Genomic DNA, 18661 nt, shown 5'->3' on the forward strand with positions numbered 1-18661 from the left:
AAGGCAGTGGGTTTAGGGGTGGGGGAAGGACCTGGCTGGGCTGGGCGGGAGCGTCCCACACGGCGAGGGTCCTGGACAAAGCGGCTTTCTCTGCCTTCAGGATTGACAGGAGAGATTTCAGGGAGCATTCCACTTCCCTCAGTCTGGGAACTGTGGAGTGGGCTGGCAAGGCCACTGGGAAACGTTTGCTAAGAGAAGGAGGACTAGTAGCACACTTTCCCACTGTTTTCAGCATGGCTGCAACTTATTGACCACAAACAGATCTAGACATATGTGCAAGACAAGTGGCACCAACAATTTCCACAGTGGGTAAACTTCATTTTCCAAGATCATCTTAGAACCAGTCTTAGAAGGGTCTTTAAGCAATTAGATTTCTTGTTCTATTTTTATTACACAAGTCATATGTACTATTAGTAAAACAAAAAATGTTTTAAGGACACACACATGCACACTCATACGCAGAGATTTATTATGAAGAATCAGCTCATGTGGTTGTGGAGGCTGACAAGGCCCAAGTTCTGCAGGTGAGCAGGCAAGCTGGGGCCCAGAAGAGGCAATGGTGTCATTCCACACAGAGACAGCAGACTAAGGACCCAGAGAGAAGTGATTCCTTTTGTGTCCAAAGGCAGAAAGAAAGCCAATGTCCCAACTTGAAGGGGGTCAGGCAGGAAGAGCTCTCTTATACTCACGAAGGTCAGCCTTCTTCCGCTATTCAGGGTTCCAACTGGTTGGACGAGGCACACCCACATTAGGGAGAGCAATCTGCTTTACCAATTCACATGTTCCTTCCTCTCATCTACAAACACCCAACAGACACACCCAGAACAATGTCTGACCACTCATAAAATTAATCGTTACAGATTTCCTGTCAGGATGTTTCCTGCATGTGCTCAAATAAGCAATACTATGCTGACAGCTTTTTCTACTTTGCAGGGTCTTGTAGAAACTGATCCAAATAATGCTATTTCCTAGGAAGTTTTAACTCATGTAACTTAGCAGGGGTGGAGACTTCCAAAATATAAATCTGCCATGTTATTTAAGTTTTTCTCCCTGTGGTAGCTTAGTTTTTATTTTTATAGGCTTTCCCATATAATATTTCAAGCAATTTTTGCTCTGCTAAGACTTCCTAATTTTCAGCTGCAAAATTTTCTCAGACGTCTTTTTCAAAATGTATATGATTGGCATGAAGTAAAAAAGGTATGAAAGTAATAATACATGCAATTTAACGTCCTGTGGGGTTAGAAAAAGCCACCCCTGGGGGGCGGTGAGATGGCGATGGAGTAGGCGGAAGTGCCAACTTCCACCTCCCAGAACCAAAGTGTATTACAACTTAATTTTAAGGTCAATCATCTGGAAAAACCAACTTTGGACTAAACTAAGAAGAACCTTAAACAAGGATCACTGACAAAGCCACACTTAGATTGATAGGAAAAGCGGAAATGCGGAGAGGGCGGCCCAGCTCGCGGGAACAAATGGCAGCCCAGAGGGACTCGCGTGGCGGGTGAGTTTAGCGGAGAGGGGAGGATCCTGAGCCCAAGGAACGAAGCCCCAGCTTGCAGCCCAGAGCCTAGAAGAGGCATACAAACAGTATTTAGTTGTGAAACAAGCCAGGATACTGTATGCAAGAAAGAGACTGATTTTCTCAGACCCAGGATTCATCTTAAAGAGACCACACAGAATACCTCTTTCACAACCACTCACCCAGGGCTCCAGGGAACAGGGAGAGATGAGAGGACTAGAGTAGCAGGAAGAGAATATAATCTAGGAGGCACAGAGAGAAACACTTTGAGGGACAGCCACCCTAACCCCTGGGCTGAGTCACTCCCCAAATATAACATGAATATTTTTCCTGGAACCAGCAATACAAGCAAAGGGAAACAGGTCACCAGCCAAATAGAAGCTTTCCTGCTGCACTCAGAGCAGAGTTGCTTACAAGCAGGGAGCCATCAGAAATACAGTATAGAGTGCTAAGGTCTGAGCTACATTGCCCCCCACACACTGCTGAGTGCTCATCAGAGGGCAGGTGGTGGTGGGACACGGAAGCAGGGTCCCCTTGGCGGGGACAGAAGCGGGGGAGGGCCGGCGACGACTGAGGCCCCGCGCGAGCACAGTCCTGCTGGGTGGAGGCAGAGGCTGAGGGTGGCTGTGGTGGTGGAAGGGGCACATGAAAGCAGTCTGACCCATGGCTGCGGGCTGGGTGAGCGAGAGCGGTCCTGCCTGCAGTCTCGCCCGCAGGGCAATACAAATCTGGGGAACCGACTGAGACCTGTGGCTGAGTGCAAGAGCACAGCCCCACCTGAGGGGCCAAGGCTGGTGACCCCTGCACTTGAGCGCAGTCCCGCAAGCGGGGGCGGGGCATAGGCCAAGGCTTGCAGCCCAGGCATACAAACACAGATCCACCCTCGGGGGAGGTGCAGAGGCTGAGCTGGCCTAGGCTTGTAGTTGGGCTACACAAACACAGTCCCGCCCATGGAGGAGAGGCAGAAACAGCAGCAAACATCGAACACCTAACACCGCAGCAGGCCGGTGGTGGCAATACCCATGCCTGAATGCCCGAGGCAGCAACGGGGGTGGCGGGCCTGCAGACAGACCACACCTAGAGCCACAGGGCAAAGGGAAATTTTATGAAGCCTGAAGTATCATATATGAAATTTCAGGGAGCTGTCCTTAAGAAAGAATACAAAAGTTGCCAAACACAATTAAGCATAAACATCCATATTAGGTTTTAAAAAATATAAATTTACAAAGCTGAAGCTACCGTAAACATGACAAAATCCAGAACAATGACATAATATTTTAGATAATCTCTTCTAACACATCTCTAAACTCCACTGCCCCTACACTTCTTTGCTGCACACTCGTTGTACTTTTTTTTTAACTTATTCATTTCAGAGAGGAGAGGGAGAGACAGAGAGAGAGAGAGAGAGAGAGAGAGAAGGGGGGAGGAGCTGGAAGCATCAACTCCCATATGTGCCTTGACCAGGCAAGCCCAGGGTTTCAAACCGGCGACCTCAGCATTTCCAGGTCAACGCTTTATCCACTGCGCCACCACAGGTCAGGCCACTCATTGTTCATATATGACCAAAGTGTTGTGCCCTGGCCGGTTGGCTCAGCGGTAGAGCGTCGGCCTAGCGTGCGGAGGACCCGGGTTCGATTCCCGGCCAGGGCACACAGGAGAAGCGCCCATTTGCTTCTCCACCCCTCCGCCGCGCTTTCCTCTCTGTCTCTCTCTTCCCCTCCCGCAGCCAAGGCTCCATTGGAGCAGAGATGGCCCGGGCGCTGGGCATGGCTCTGTGGCCTCTGCCTCAGGCGCTAGAGTGGCTCTGGTCGCAATATGGCGACCCCCAGGATGGGCAGAGCATCGCCCCCTGGGGGGCAGAGCACCGCCCCTGGTGGGCGGGCCGGGTGGATCCCGGTCGGGCGCATGCGGGAGTCTGTCTGACTGTCTCTCCCTGTTTCCAGCTTCAGAAAAATGAAAAAAAAAAAAAAAAAAAAAAAAAAAAAGTGTTGCAAGGTAGGTCTACAGAGAGAAGAAGAGATGGTTGTTTTCTCTGGCTTGTGTCTTTGTTACTGTTGTCAGGTCCCTCATGTCACCCCAAATGAGTCTGCATAGTGGGTGACACAAAGATCCTGAAAGCCATTCTGCCCATCTACAGCCGCTGCCCCATTGCTCAGCAACCAAGCCATCTCAGTGCCTGAGGCTAGGCCATGGAGCCATCCTCAGTGCTCTGGGCCAACTTGCCTGAATCATTTGAGCCATGCTGTGGGAGGGGAGGAGGGGAAGAGAGAGAGAGTGAGAGAGAAGGGGGGAGGGTGGAGAATCAGATAGGCGCTTCTCCTGTGTGCCCTGACTGGGAATCATACCCAGGACTTCCACATGCTGGGCCGATGCTCTATTGCTCAGCTAACTGGCAAGGGCTTTTTATTTATTTTTTTATTTTTTTTGAGAGACAGACAGAAAGGGAGGGAGAAGCATCAACTCACAGTTGTGTCACTTTAGTTGTGCACTGATTGCTTCTCATATGCACACTGACCAGGGAGCAGACCTGGGACCTCGGGCTCAAGTGGAGCTGGCAAACCCCCTTGCTCAAGCCGGTGACCCTGCACTCACGCTGGCAACTTTGGGTTTCAAACAGGTGACAACAGAGCTCTGAGTGGATGCTCTATCCACTGTGCCACCAACAGTCAGGCTCCTTACAAAGTTGTGTTCTTTTTCTTTTTTCTCCAAGTGAGAATAGGGGAGATAGACAGACTACCACATGCGCTTGGACTGGGATGCACCCAACAGCCCCCGTCTGGGGCTGATGCGCAGTGGATCTGGGGCCATGCTCCCAACAGAATTATTTTTAGCACCTGAGGCAGAGACTCCATGGGGCCATCCTCAGTGTCCAGGCAGATGCGCTTGAACTAATTGAGCCATGGCTGCAGGAGAGGAAGAGAGAGAGAGAGAGAGAGAGAGAGAGAGAGAGAGAGAGAGAGAGAAGGGGGAGCGGAAGGGGTGGAGAAGATGTTCGCTTCTCCTGTGTGCCCTGACCAGGAATCAAACCAGGTCATCCACACACCAGGTGGATGCTCTACCACTGAGCCAACTGGCTAGGGCCACAATTTGTTTAATTGAAATACAATCCATGTACCATAAAATTCACCCTTTGAAAGTACAGTGTTTTTTAGTATATTCATAAAGTCGTGCAACCACCACCACTATCTAATTTCAGAACACCTTCACTGCTTTTAAAAGAAACCCTGTACTCATTGGCAGTTCCTCCACATCCTCCCCGGCCCCGGGCAGTCACTGGTCTTTCTGTCTCCACGGACTTGCCTGTTCTGGACATTGCACATAAGTGGGACCCTACGCTGTAAGGCCTTTGTCTCTGGCATATTTCACTGAGCATAATTCTGCAACGTTCACCCATGGTGTGGTGGTTGTCAGTACTGCATCCTTTCTAAGGCCGATATGTTCCACTGTATGCCACCTTTTGTTTATCCAATAGAATAATGAAAAACATCTGAATTCACTTCTCCCTAAAGACTCCATTGGGAATCGGATAGCTGTTCCCCTTACTAATTCAGAGGGCTCAAGATTCTTCTCTGCCTCTCTGTTCATGTCTTAGTTCTTGTCCTGTGATAAGATTCTATCATTTATTTTCATGTCGGACCTATAATTAATCCTCTTTTTTTTTTTTTTTTACAGAGACAGAGAGAGAGAGTCAGAGAGAGGAATAGACAGGGACAGACAGACAGGAACGGAGAGATGAGAAGCATCAATCATTAGTTTTTCATTGTGCATTGCGACACCTTAGTTGTTCATTGATTGCTTTCTCATATATGCCTTGACCGCGGGTCTTCAGCAGACCGAGTGACCCCTTGCTCGAACCAGCGACCTTGGGTCCAAGCCGGTGAGCTTTTGCTCAAACCAGATGAGCCCGCGCTCAAGCTGGCGACCTCAGGGTCTCGAACCTGGGTCCTCGGCATCCCAGTCTGACGCTCTATCCACTGCACCACCGCCTGGTCAGGCTAATTAATCCTCTTTTAAAATTTGTTTCTAGGCATTTTATAATTTTTACTGCAATGATGAATGTATTTTTTCATTTCTACTTCTGATTAGTCAGTGTAGAGTAAAACTATTGATTTTTTTGTGTGTAAATTATTGACTTACCTTGTATCGTAGCACTTCCCAAATTCTCTTAAGCCTAATGGGTTGTTTTAGTAGACTCTAATGGGTTTTCTTTGTATAAAATTATATCATCTGCAAAAAAGAGAATTTTTTTTTTCCAATAGTAAGAGATTTTATTTTCTTGCCTTATCACATTAGTTAAATACTACAGAATATTGTTGAATGACTAATGATGCGCTGTTCTTAGTTTGCATTTTTTTTTTTTTGTATTTTTCTGAAGTTGGAAACAGGGAGGCAGTCAGACAGACTCCCGCATGCACCTAACCAGGATCCATCCGGCACACCCACCAGGGGACGATGCTCCGCCCATCTCGGCCATTGCTCTGTTGCATCCAGAGCCATTCTAGCACCTGAGGCAGAGGCCACAGAGCCATTCTTAGTGCCTGGGCCAACTCTGCTCCAATGGAGCCCTGGCTACGGGAGGGGAAGAGAGAGACAGAGATGAAAGAGAGGGGGAGGGGTAGAGAAGCAGATGGGTGCCCCTCCCGTGTGCCCTGGCCGGGAATCTAACCCGTGACTCCTGCACACCAGGCCGATGCTCTACCACTACTAAGCCAACTAGCCAGGGCCTTGGTTTGCATTTTGATAGCTCATGACTTCAGTGCTTTCTTAATGAATGTGATATTTAGTGTTAGATTTTTCTCTTTTTGGTGAGTAATTTCCTTTCATTCTCCTATTACTTAAACTTTTTATTTTGCAGATCATTTTAACTTTGGAGGGGAAGGTATTTTAAAGCAAGATAGGAAACCTAGAAACTGCAAGGCAAAAGAAGGACATGCTTGACTTCAAGAAAATTAAGAAAAAAATTGTTTTGGAATGACAAAATACTATGCAAAATATAAAGTCAAGGAGAAAGATATTTGCAATCTGTTTAGTATCGCTAATATATCAATAAAAGGAAACCGTTCAATAAAAAATGAGCAATGGATTTAAACAGGTAATTTTAAAAAGAGGAAACTTGAATAATCAAGAAATAATAAAGATTTTAAAAGATACTCAAATGTGAAAATTACAATAATTAAATATCACCCTCCACCAGGTCTACTTGCCAAAATGATAAATACCAACACTATTCATGGCAGGCAAGGATGCAGGAATAAATGAGTATAAAAAGCAGTAACATTTTTGGACTATTGTTGGCAATGTCTATTCAGATTTAAAACATACATACCCATTTTTGGAAACCTACCCCATGGAAATAAAAGCGTGATATACATATAAAGGTGTTTCATTACCGCTGGTACTATGAAAAGCCAGAAAGAATTTGAATGTCTATCAATAGGTGAAGAATTAAATAATAATACAAGACATAATGGAATTTTATTCAGCAATTATAAATAAAATAAAGTAAAATCTATCTATATTGATCTGGAGGGATGCCCATAATATTATTTTAAGTGAAAAAAGCAACCTGCAGAGTTAAGGGTAAACACCTACTTTTGTTAACTAAAACAAAAACAAAAACAAAAAATAACCCAATATCAAGTATATGTTTGTAGGAACAGGGAAAAAGGTTTTGTTTGAGAAGAGATTTTAATTTGTAATATACTTTTAAATTTACTTGTTAAAATATATTATGTATGCTTATGTAATTAAAAATTAATGAAGAAAATTTAAAGGAAAAAGAAAAAGGACCTCCTCAGAAACATCAGTACATTTCATTTGATGGTTTTGTGGACTGAAAAGTTCATGGCTTGTGTCTATTGATTATCTTTCCAAAGGTCAGGAGAAAGAAAGCGAGGTAAGCTGGAATGGGGGGAGAAGCTGGGAGCCACAGCTGTGCCAGCCCAAGGGCTACGAGAGGGAGGAGAGGGAGGAGAGGGAAGAGAGGGAGGAGAGGGGGGAGAGGGGAAGAGGGGGAAAGGGAGAGAGGGGGGAGAGGGAGGAGAGGGGGAGAGGGAGGAGAGGGATTGAGAAGGGGGAGAGGGGGGAGAGGGGGAGAGGGGGAAAGGGGGAGAGGGGGGAGAGGGAGGAGAGGGAGGAGAGGAATGGAGGAACAGGGGTGGGTGCGGTGGGGGGAAGGGAAAGAGGGTCAGAGAGAGTGTGCTGGTCAGGATCAGCGTCCATACCTGGGAGCAGGGACCTTGGGACAGAAGGGGGATGCTGACCCTGGGGTTCCCACAGGCAGCAGCCTGGGATGAGAGACTCCTCATGAGAGCAGGGTGATTTTAACATCCTCTGAGTGTTCCCTGAGGCTGTCCAACTGACCCCTGACCTAGAGGAGCCTGCAGACCCGAATGAAGCCCCTCCATAGATCTTTCAAATATCCTGGGGCAGGTGGGTGTTCATTCATTCATCTCGGAAGCATCTCTCCTGTGCCTTACTCATGCTAAGAAATCGGCCCGTTCAGGGAGCCATGGCCCTGTCCCCATGCAGCTTCCAGAGCGCTGGGGGAACCACACTCCACTGGCCACTCTTTCCACTTGGCCTCAAGCTCAGTGTTGGCTGAATGGGGTGCCATGAGGATAGGGCTTACCAGACAAGCTTTGACCTGGACCACACACGGTAGCTCTGACAGCAGCCAGCTGCCTAGCACCTGGGCGCTGCTGATGGTGGGGCTGGGGCTGGAGAGAGAAACCCCTCTTGAAGGTGGAAATACACCAACCGGTTCCCCAGTCAGCAGCGGTCTGGAAAGGCCTGGTGACACCCCTGCGCCACACTGCCAAGGCTGCTCAGTGGGGCTGTCTGCTGCCAGGAGCCCGCCCAGCCTGAGAAGGACTCCAGGTGAAGGCAGCAGCCCCTGGAAGCTTGGGGGACTTCCTAGAGGCAGGCATGGCCGAGTCCTCCCAGAGGCTGCCACAGACTTGACTGAAAGCCACATGAACCAGGAAGCCACAGAAGGGCTAGCCCTCCTAGAGGGCTCCGCCTTTGCCTTTGCCCCCGGACCCAGAACCAGCTATAAGGATGGTTCCAGCTGGCCCAGGCCTATGGTCTCCCGCAAGTGTCTGGGAGCTGCCCGAGAGCCTCGGTGAGTGCATGGCCAGGTCTGGGGTGGCCAGGAGGCCCAGATTCAATCAGAAACCACAGATTCTGGCTTCTGCACAGGCTTATCAGAGAAGACAAGCGCAGCCACCCAGGGTCAGGCTTAGAAACCGGTCAGGAACAGCCGGCCTGTTGGTGACTCTGGTGACCTCCCTTGCAAACCCGACACTGGCTTCTATGGCACTGAACCTCTCTGCTTCCTCTTGCCTCTCCTGCTACGCCTGCTTCACCCCCTCCACCCACTCCTATTCCTCCCTCTCCTCAACTAAGGGTTTCCCCAAGTTTAGTTCTGTCCACCACATGCGCCCACACATTTCTGGTGCGCCCCTGTCTGGGTGGGTGCAGACACCTCCTGGGCCTCCACAACCTGTCCAGGGCCATCATCAGCCCTCACTGTCCTGCTGCCCCAGGACAAAACACACAGGTCACCTATCAAGCAGAAGGGCCACCACCTTCTGCTTGGCACTGCCTGGCACAGGGCCTGGCCTGTAGGAGGCGCTACCTTGTGCTCTGGGAGGCGGGAGGGCTTCCAATCTGGTCTGTAGAGGGAGACAAGTTCACATGAGGGGCCTCCACATGGCCTGGCCTCAGGGCAAACTTGGTGAATCCACGTGCCCACCCTGAGTGTGTGGGCCGCTGGCTTCCTCACCCCCGTCATTAAAAGGCCGTCCGTGCCTGTGTGGCTGAGGAGCAGACAGAGTGTGCGCATGCACGTGTGTGCCATGCTGATGCTGCAGCAGACATGGGGGCCTCCGGGCTCCCCTCCCCAACTCACTCGAGGCAAAATTCTAAACCCAGGAGTGTCCCTCAGCTTCGGTTTCCACGGCTGTGTCTCTACCCTTAGCCGAGGGACACTGACTCACCCCCACAGCGGTCAGAACTGAAGAAAGGCCCAGCGCTGAGGGTGGACACAGGAAAGAAGGGAAGAGGGAGCCACTCAAACAAATATCCCAGGCTCCCCCCGCGGCAGGCCAGCCACAGCGCCCCCCTCAGACCAGGCCCAGCCAGGCCCACTCTCCTTGACCTGCCCCCATCTCCACTTGCAAGTGGTCCCTGCCTGTCCCTGGCAGTGACGGCTGGGAGAGAACTCCTGGGAATCCGAAGTGCAGGCAGAGTCCTGCAGGAGCAGCAAGGAAGGCCCTCGGCAGACGAGCCAAGGGGTGCCGAGGAAAAGATCCCTGGAGAACCGGCACCAAGCTGCCCATCGCGGTTATGTTTGAAAGGGCCAAGCTACAGGGAATTTTTACCTGCTAAATTATATCTTCTGATAACCTTCTGAACCTGAGGATCCAGGTTCACTATTTTTTAATAAACATGCCGTACATTTTGTGTGTGTGACAGAGACAGGAAAAGGGACAGATAGGGACAGACAGACAGGAAGGGAGAGAGATAAGAAGCATCAATTCTTTCTTGTGGCTCCTTAGTTGTTCATTGATTGCTTTCTCATATATGCCTTGACCGGGGGGCAACAGCTGACCAAGTGACCCCTTGCTCAAGCCAGCAACCTTAGGCTCAAGCTGGTGAGCCTTGCTCAAACCAGATGAGCCTGCACTCAAGCTGGCGACCTTGGGGTTTCGAACCTGGATCCTTCACATCCCAGTCCGATGCGCTGTCCACTGCACAACTGCCTGGTCAGGCCATGCTGTACTTTTGTAACAAGGAAAAAAAGCCCAAATGTTCGAGAGCCTTCTGAGACTCATATTTTCTTGGGTCTATAAATCCAGGAAAACACCTGGCATCAGGATGAGCCTCATCTCATTCAGGACCTTTCTTCCTGAGTCTTGGGCTGAAACTTAGGCACTTCCAGACAGAAGAAGCCAGAGCCCAGAGGCAGGACCCTGTCCTTTGTTCCCAGCCCTGTCACACATCAGTAAGCCTTTTCTTTTGCCTGGGCCTCAGGCTACACATTTATTAACTGTGGATAATAAAAGCCTGTTCTGTCCACTTTCAGAGGCTGTTGTGAGACCAAGAACTTTGAAGCCCGACCAGGTGGTGGCGTAGTGCATAGAGTGTTGGACTGGGATGTGGAGGACCCAGGTTCAAGACCCTGAGGTCGCCAGCTTGAGCGCGGGCTCATCTGGTTTGAGCAAGGTTCACCAGCTTGAGTCCAAGGTCACTGGCTTGAGCAAGGGATCACTCAGTCTGCTGTAGCCCTACGACAAGGCACATATGAGAAATCGACCAATGAACAAGTAAGGCAGTGGTCTCCAACCCCCGTGCCGTGGACCAGTACCATCCGTAGGCCATTTGGTACCAGTCCACAGAGAAAGAATAAATAACTTACATTATTTCCGTTTTATTTATATTTATGTCTGAACAATGTTTTATTCTTAAAAAATGACCAGATTCCCTCTGTTACATCTGTCTAAAACTTTTTTTTTCTTTTCATTTTTCCGAAGCTGGAAACTGGGAGGCAGTCAGACAGACTCCCGCATGCACCCGGCATGCCCACCAGGGGGCAATGCTCTGCCCCTCTGGGGCGTCGCTCTGTTGCATCCAGAGCCATTCTAGCGCCTGAGGCAGTGGCCACAGAGCGATCCTCAGCGCCCAGGCCATCTTTGCTCCAATGGAGCCTCGGCTGCAGGAGCGGAAGAGAGAGACAGAGAGGAAGGAGAGGGGGAGGGGTGAAGAAGCAGATGGGTGCTTCTCCTGTGTGCCCTGGCCGGGAATCAAACCCGGGATTCCTGCACGCCAGGCCGACGCTCTACCACTGAGCCAACCGGCCAGGGCCTAAGACTCACTCTTGACGCTTGTCTTGGTCACGTGATACATTTATCCATTCCACCCTAAAGGCTGGTTCATGAAAATACTTTCTGACATTAAACCGGTCCGTGGCCCAAAAATGGTTGGGGGACCGCTGAACTAAGGAACAGCAACAAGGAATTGATGTGTCTCATCTTTCTCCTTTCCTGTCTGTCTGTCTCTCTTTCTGACTCTGCCTCTCCCACAAAAAAAAAAAAGAACTTTGAAAACAAAATCATGAACATTAAGGCATCTTGCAAGCTGTGCAGAGATGTCTGCCTGGCTCACCTTCTGATGGTGGCCGCACCTGGAAGGCACCCACATCAGGCAGCCACCACAAATACCAAGGGGCCCTTGGTACAAGGTCACTTTCCTCAGTAGGAGGACTGGGGAAGCCAAGAATCTCCCCTAATTGAGACACAAGACAAGACAAGTGTTGAGAAGAGATGGTACAGGCCTGCTTTGGAAAGACATTTTCATACTTTGCAAAAAACTCAACTGACATCACATTTCTGCAAAGATTCAGTGTTGTTCACGGCCTCCCCACCTCTGTATTAGTGCTTGTTTGTGAAATGAGCCCCTCAGGCTGCAGGCAATCACTATGTTGAGGTCCAGCCACTCACGTGGGTGCATGTGAGTAGTTGAGGGCACAGAGAGGGATGAAACATCAGTATGAGCCACGTGGAGAATGTGGCAGGCATTGCCGGGTGCCCACTGCACTGGCTGGCTGATGGCCTAAACAGCTACTATCCCGGGAGAGGGGACAAAGGGAGGGACTTACCTCTCCCACGGGCCCATGTGTAGACTCGACTGGTCTCAGTGCTTCTGGGCTCTTGCTCAATTGGCTCCACAGGCAAAGGTCGTAAGTGAGGGTCATCAGCCCGGCCAGGGGTCTTCAAAGGCAGAATGTACTTGGGGAGCCCTTTGTAGAACCAGGCCCCTGACCTCTTCCAGACCTGAGTGCGGGAGACACCTGCTTAGAGCACAGGACGCAGAGCAGCCCCCTGCACCACGCTCCCACACAGGCCCACCCTCCCTCCTGGAGCAAGGCTGGAAAGTGCTCAGTAGATGCCACCGTGCTCCTCCTGCTTGCCCTTCCCCCTGTGACTCTGGAGGCTGGAGGAAGGGGCAGCTGGGCCACGCAGGGTACTGGAAGCTGTCAGGAGAGTGGCTCAGGAAGAAACCATCTGTAGCAGGCACAGAGGGCCAGAATCTCAGAGAGCCACAGAGAAGAATTCAGAACAGCAACTGAGATAAGGCCCTTGAACTTAATGACTACTTTGTACAAGACCCAGTGCTGCCTAATCTCTTTTCTGAGAAAGGGAATACATAGTGGTCTTTAGTATGAGTGGGAGTATGTGAAGGAATGATGTGACCTTTTAAGGGAAGAGGAAGACTCGGTGGTTTGAATTCTAGATCCTGGACCTGTCACCTAGCAGCTGTGAGATTTGGACACATCTTGACCCTCAATGTCATCACCTGTAGGCAGATGTAGGAACAGTGCCCATCTCACAGGGCGGCCATGAGGATCAGACTAGCAAATGAACACAGGCCCACCGCCCAGTGCTGGGCACAGAGCAGCCACTCGACGGATAGGACGCTTGTCATTGTCATTGTCCCCTACCTCCTCCCACCTGACAAATGCGAACAGATTTACAACGAGAGGACCAAGTCCCTTACTTAAAAGGGGGAACTTAAACTCAGAAGGCCAGTCCTGGCCAAGTAGCATTTCCCCAATATGCCAAGGTTGTGGGTTTGATCCCCTGTCAGGGTACATACAAGAATCAACCAATGAATACAGAAATAAGTGGAACAGATCGATGTTTCTCTCTCTCTCTTCCCCTTCCTCTCTTTCTAAAATTAATCAACATATAAATTTAAAAAATAATAGAACCAGAAGGGCAGAGTCTGCCCTGATTCTCTCTAGGACAGTGTTTCCTTCTCCCCAAGCTTCCTCTGTCCTCAGGTGAGTCCTGCAGGATAGTAAAAGGGGCCACTCAACAAAACAAAACAGAAACAAAAAGGTCCCTGATGATACACACCGGAAAGCACTAGGTTAAACAAGCTCTGTGACTACAGGAATTCTCAGAGCCTTTAGTATGCCAGTGTGCACAGGGTTCTCCAACAGGGCGGAAGAGCGGACAGTGCTTTCCACTTGGAACAACCTGACAAGTCTTCCTGTGCAACTCAACTCTAGTCATGGTCAGCGTACACACAGCCCTTGGCTGAGCACTCAGCTCTACAGCACTGCCTTTCACTCGTTGAGTGATGGGAATTTCTCCAAGCGGTCAGCAGCCACCTCTTCATGCTCCAGAGTGTGAGACACAGGACCAGAGTCCCAATCCTGTCCCTGGTACGAGTCACCCCCTCCCTCCCAGCTGCTCTCTGCGGAAGGGCCTGCTTTCATGGGGCTCTTTTTTTTTTTTTAATTTTTATTTTATTTAGTCATTTTTAGAGAGGGAGAGAGAGAGAGAGAGAGAGAGAGAGACAGGGGGGAGGAGCTGGAAGCATCAACTCCCATATGTGCCTTGACCAGGCAAGCCCAGCGTTTCGAACCAGCAACCTCAGCATTACCAGGTCGACGCTTTATCCACTGCGCCACCACAGGTCAGACTTCATGGGGCTCTTGAATAACAGAACCCGCCTGCTGGGATGAATGCTTTGGAACACCCTCTCTCATACTCTCACAGCCTTCCTACAATACGTAACCATTTGAATTGTTAACACCCACACATGACCTAAAATTCACAAAATACACGATTAAAAAGTCTTCTCCCCCATTCCTAGCATCTGGTGATAACAGTCTTCTAGGAAGCTCTATTATTATTCCCACTGTCCAGATGAAAAAACTGAGGCTCTGACAAGTTAAGCCACTTGCCCAAGGCTAACCCACTACTCTGTTAGCCTCTACTCACATTGCAGGCCATACAGTCTGATCCCAAAAGTTTACAGATACAAAGTAGATGCTCACTAAGTTGTGGCTGAGTGGGTTCTTCAGTGGGTTCTCAGCATGGACACTAAGTGTCCTGCAGACAGGATGCCTAAGGGGGATGGAGGTGCCATACAGGGAGATAAAATTAACATAAGTAGCAGCTGCCAAGGCCACCCTGTCCCTGCTGCAGAGCTGCTATGTGGCTCCTGAGAGCAGGTGCCTTAACCAGAGGCAATATGGGGCCAGCAAGGGGCTCACTCGCCTCCCTCTGCCTAGCGAAGGCCTGCCCATCCACCAGTGCTGGCTTTGCCTGCCCTCCCCAGAGCATGCCAGCCTCCTGTCCCCCAACATGGGCTGGTCCTCCTGGGGGAAGGGACCAAATGAAGCAAACCCTCAAGAGCCATTGTGAACGGCGGGGCCCGGGTGGGCTTAGGACCTGTACCACACTGCCTCCCCACGCTGCCACGGAAATGGCTTTGTGGGTGGGGCACACTCCCCTCATGCCTGGCCAGCTGAGATCCTGTCTGAAGTGGAGCGGATGGGACAGCCCTGAGGGTGACTCAGAAATGTGGCTCACTCTTCATTCCTGTGTGGTGTTTATAGGGAGAGACCAAGAAACACTACAGAGCAGTGCTTGGGGACGCCACAACATCAAGCACATCATTAACGCTCAGCGAGCCCTCTCCTCACAGCCTCCATGCTGTCCCTGTGGAGCTGGGGCTATCATGCCAGCTCATGAGTGTGCATGCTTGCTTTCTTTTCATTTAAAGAATGTTCACTTGCGCTAAAATGCACGTGACATGCAACTTACCATCTTACCATTTCTATGTGTACATTCCCCTTGTTGGGTAGTCAATCTCCAAAAGTGTTTTCATCTTATAAAACTTACACATTTCTATCCATTAAACAACTCCCCATTCCCCTCTCCCTGCAGCCCCTGGTGACCACTGCTCTATTTTCTGTCTCTATGAATTTGGCTATTCTAGTACCTCATATAAGTAGAATCAAACATTTGTCTTTTTTTTTTTCCTTCATAGAATTCTCAGGCTTTTATTCTCTATTAATTGTCATGTAATCTTACATAAATTCATCTTTTTATTATTATTAATTTTAATGCAGTGACATTGATAAATCAGGGTACATATGTTTAGAGGAAATATCTCCAGATTATTTTGACATTTGATTCTGCTGCATACCCCTCACCCAAAGTCAAATTGTCTTCCATCACCATCTAACTGGTTTTCTTTGTGCCCCTCCCCTTCCCATACTCCCTCTCTCTCCTTCCTCACCCCATCTTCCCCCCCACCCCCCCTCCCGATTACCATCACATTCTTTTTTTTTTTTTTGTATTTTTCTGAAGCTGGAAATGGGGAGAGACAGTCAGACAGACTCCCGCATGCGCCCGACAGGGATCCACCCGGCACGCCCACCAGGGGCGATGCTCTGCCCCTCCCGGGCGTCGCTCTGCTGCGACCAGAGCCACTCTAGCGCCTGGGGCAGAGGCCAAGGAGCCATCCCCAGCGCCCAGGCCATCTTTGCTCCAATGGAGCCTTGGCTGCAGGAGGGGAAGAGAGAGACAGAGAGGAAGGAGGGGGGGTTTGGAGAAGCAAATGGGCGCTTCTCCTATGTGCCCTGGCCGGGAATCGAACCCGGGTCCCCCGCACGCCAGGCCGACACTCTACCACTGAGCCAACCGGCCAGGGCCTACCATCATATTCTTATCCATGTCTCTGAGTCTCATTTTTATGTCCCATCTATGTATGGATTCATATAGTTCTTAGTTTTTTCTGATTTATTTCATTCCATATAATCTTATCAAGGTCCATCTATGTTATTGTAAATGATCCGATGTCATCATTTCTTATGGCTGAGTAGAATTCCTTAGTATCATATATATGTACCAAACCTTTTTAATCCACTCGTCCACTGACGGACACTTGGGTATTTCCAGATCTTTGCTATTGTGAACAATGCTGCCCTAAACATGGGGGTGCATTTCTCCTTTTGGAACAGTTCTATGGTGTTCTTAGGGTATATTCCTAAAAGTGGGATAGCTGGGTCAAAAGGTACCTTGATTTTTAATTTTTTGAGGAATCTCCATACTGTTTTCCACAGAGGCTGCACCAGTCTGCATTCCCACCAGCAGTGCAGGAGGGTTCCCTTTTCTTCACATCCTCGCCAGCATACAGTATTTGGTTTATTTCACTTAGCATAATGTCCTCAAGGTTCATCCATGTTGCAACATGCGTCAGAATTTCCTTCCTTTTTCAGGTGAATAATATTCCATTGTACGGATATGCCACCTTTTGTTTATCCATTCATCCATCAAAGGACACCTGGGTTGCTTCCACCTTTTGTCTGATCTTTTCCTTTTTTATCGGTCTCTCCTACTAGGGTTTATCATCCCAGAGGGAGGGTCAGGGTGCCTTGGCACACTCCTGACATAGTAAGTGCTCAATAAACACTTGCTGAGTGGCTGAACTGACAGCGTGGATTGTTTGCTGAAATGTGTCCCAATCCATAAAGTCTGCCGCCTTCCTAGGGAAGTGGCCTGAGGGTTTCACCCAAGTTCTTGTAATAAATCAAATGACTTGATTGCTTCAGATTAAAAGAGGGATAAAGAAAGTGCCCAGCAGGGGAAGCCAGCACAAAGCAAGCGCTAATGAAACTCCCTGACCCGGAACTCCAGAGCACAAGGCAGCCACATGTCCCCGTTCCTCCTCCGGCACCAGCGAGACCCACAGCGCAGGCTGTCCCGCCCTACCTGTTGTATCACAGTCCGGGGCCCATGCTGCCAGCCTCGTTTCCTGCTGCAACAATCCACCTCTACCCCTAGCCCCCACCTAAAAACACTGATCAGCCAAGTGCTTAGGGAAAACAGAATAAAGAACACAGGTTTAAACTATTAGGTTGAACTGCATGAAACTGCTGATAGTCAACCTTTTTAATGGTTTCTGACTGCTTTTGAACCGTAAACCCCCCTGTCAATTTTATACAATTCACCCCGATATTTATGCTCGAGGCAATGATATCACGGGTCTGCCAGGCCCACAGTGCCTCCCCAGGGTCCAGGACAGGTCAGTTATTCCGAGTCCACTGTAACGGGGCCTGGAGTCTGTCTGCTGTTCCTGTGAGCACTGTAGTCTGGTGAAGGCTGAATGCCATCACGATGGGCAAGAGACCCGACCGAATTGGACCAGTTCAAGGAGCAGCCCTTTTTGAGTGCTTGCAGCAGGGGGCACAGGTGCATCACCCCCGTAAGGAGGGCACACCTGGGGGGAGGTGCATACAACACAGGGTCAGTATTTTGGGAAATGCCTTCCACGTGCGAGGGCAGGACTGGCGGGGCAGGTGTGAGGGATCCCAGTGGGGCTGAGTGCTGGGCGGCCTGCATCCAGGCCCATCGCCCACTGCCTGGCATCATTGCCTGGTTCATTCCCCTACTACAGTGGCAGGAAAAGCCCTCCGAGGAAATTAACCCCCACCCCACCCTGTCTGGGGCCACAGCTCAGAAAAGGTTCACTGGCTGAAGAAGCTGTGCGATTCTGCAAAGCCCCACTCTGTTCCCCATGCGTGGTTTGTGCAGTAAGGCTAGCAAAGCAGCTGAGGAGCCACTGAGCCATTTCACCTGCAGATGTTGTAAAGTACCAAAAGGCTACAGAATTAGTATTAATATTTTAGGAGGCTTGGAAAACATTTTATTAATCTGGGTTAAGGTGTGCAGAGAAATTGTGAGAATAGTCTCTGTACTGTGTGATTAGCATAACCAGGATGGCTCTTGCCATTGTATTGTAAATAAAAAGGGAAGGAAAGCAGATTCCCGGACATTCCACCACACCTGTGGGGAAAGGAGTGAATACCTAGCCAGGTGCAGGAAGGGAAAAGCCAAAATAAACCTTTTCTTATAACTATGAGCCATTTGTGGGCATTTGTCCCCATGGAAACTACCTCTCTTATGTAAATGCATGTGGTTAATACGTCTGACTCTGGACAGAGAGATGGCGGATGAACACTAGAAAATATAGGAAGGCCTTTTAATATGTAAAGAGATATCTTTCTACCATTGTGTTGACTTGTAAATTTTGTTTTCTCCAAAATGATGTATGGTTTGCAAATTGAACGTGGTTCTATCATGTTAAAGGACATATGACTATAACCAATAGCGGTAAGGGGCTCCTAATTGCAATTTTTGGTTCTGTACTTCCCACTTACAAAACTATAAAAACTAAGTAGGACAAAGGGCCGGCGCGCTCTCCCTCAGATTTCTGTCGGAGTTCCCGCCGCTTGGCCAAGCTAGACAAGAAAGCTTTAATGTGTAAACGACGGACCTT

At 49.5% G+C, this 18661-nt stretch overlaps 1 long non-coding RNA gene across 1 annotated transcript in view; it reads right to left on the reverse strand.

The window, feature by feature from the left end:
- The window catches only part of LOC136318288 (uncharacterized), a 198579-nt gene extending 186230 nt beyond the window's left edge, over positions 1-12349 (reverse strand). The window contains exon 1 of the long non-coding RNA XR_010728049.1: positions 12180-12349. This is a non-coding gene — a long non-coding RNA (uncharacterized lncRNA). The remainder of the gene's footprint in view (positions 1-12179) is intronic.
- Positions 12350-18661: the final 6312 nt, after the last annotated feature.

This window comes from Saccopteryx bilineata, unplaced genomic scaffold (assembly GCF_036850765.1).
Source record: "Saccopteryx bilineata isolate mSacBil1 unplaced genomic scaffold, mSacBil1_pri_phased_curated manual_scaffold_25, whole genome shotgun sequence".
NCBI classification, from domain to species: Eukaryota; Metazoa; Chordata; class Mammalia; order Chiroptera; family Emballonuridae; genus Saccopteryx; species Saccopteryx bilineata.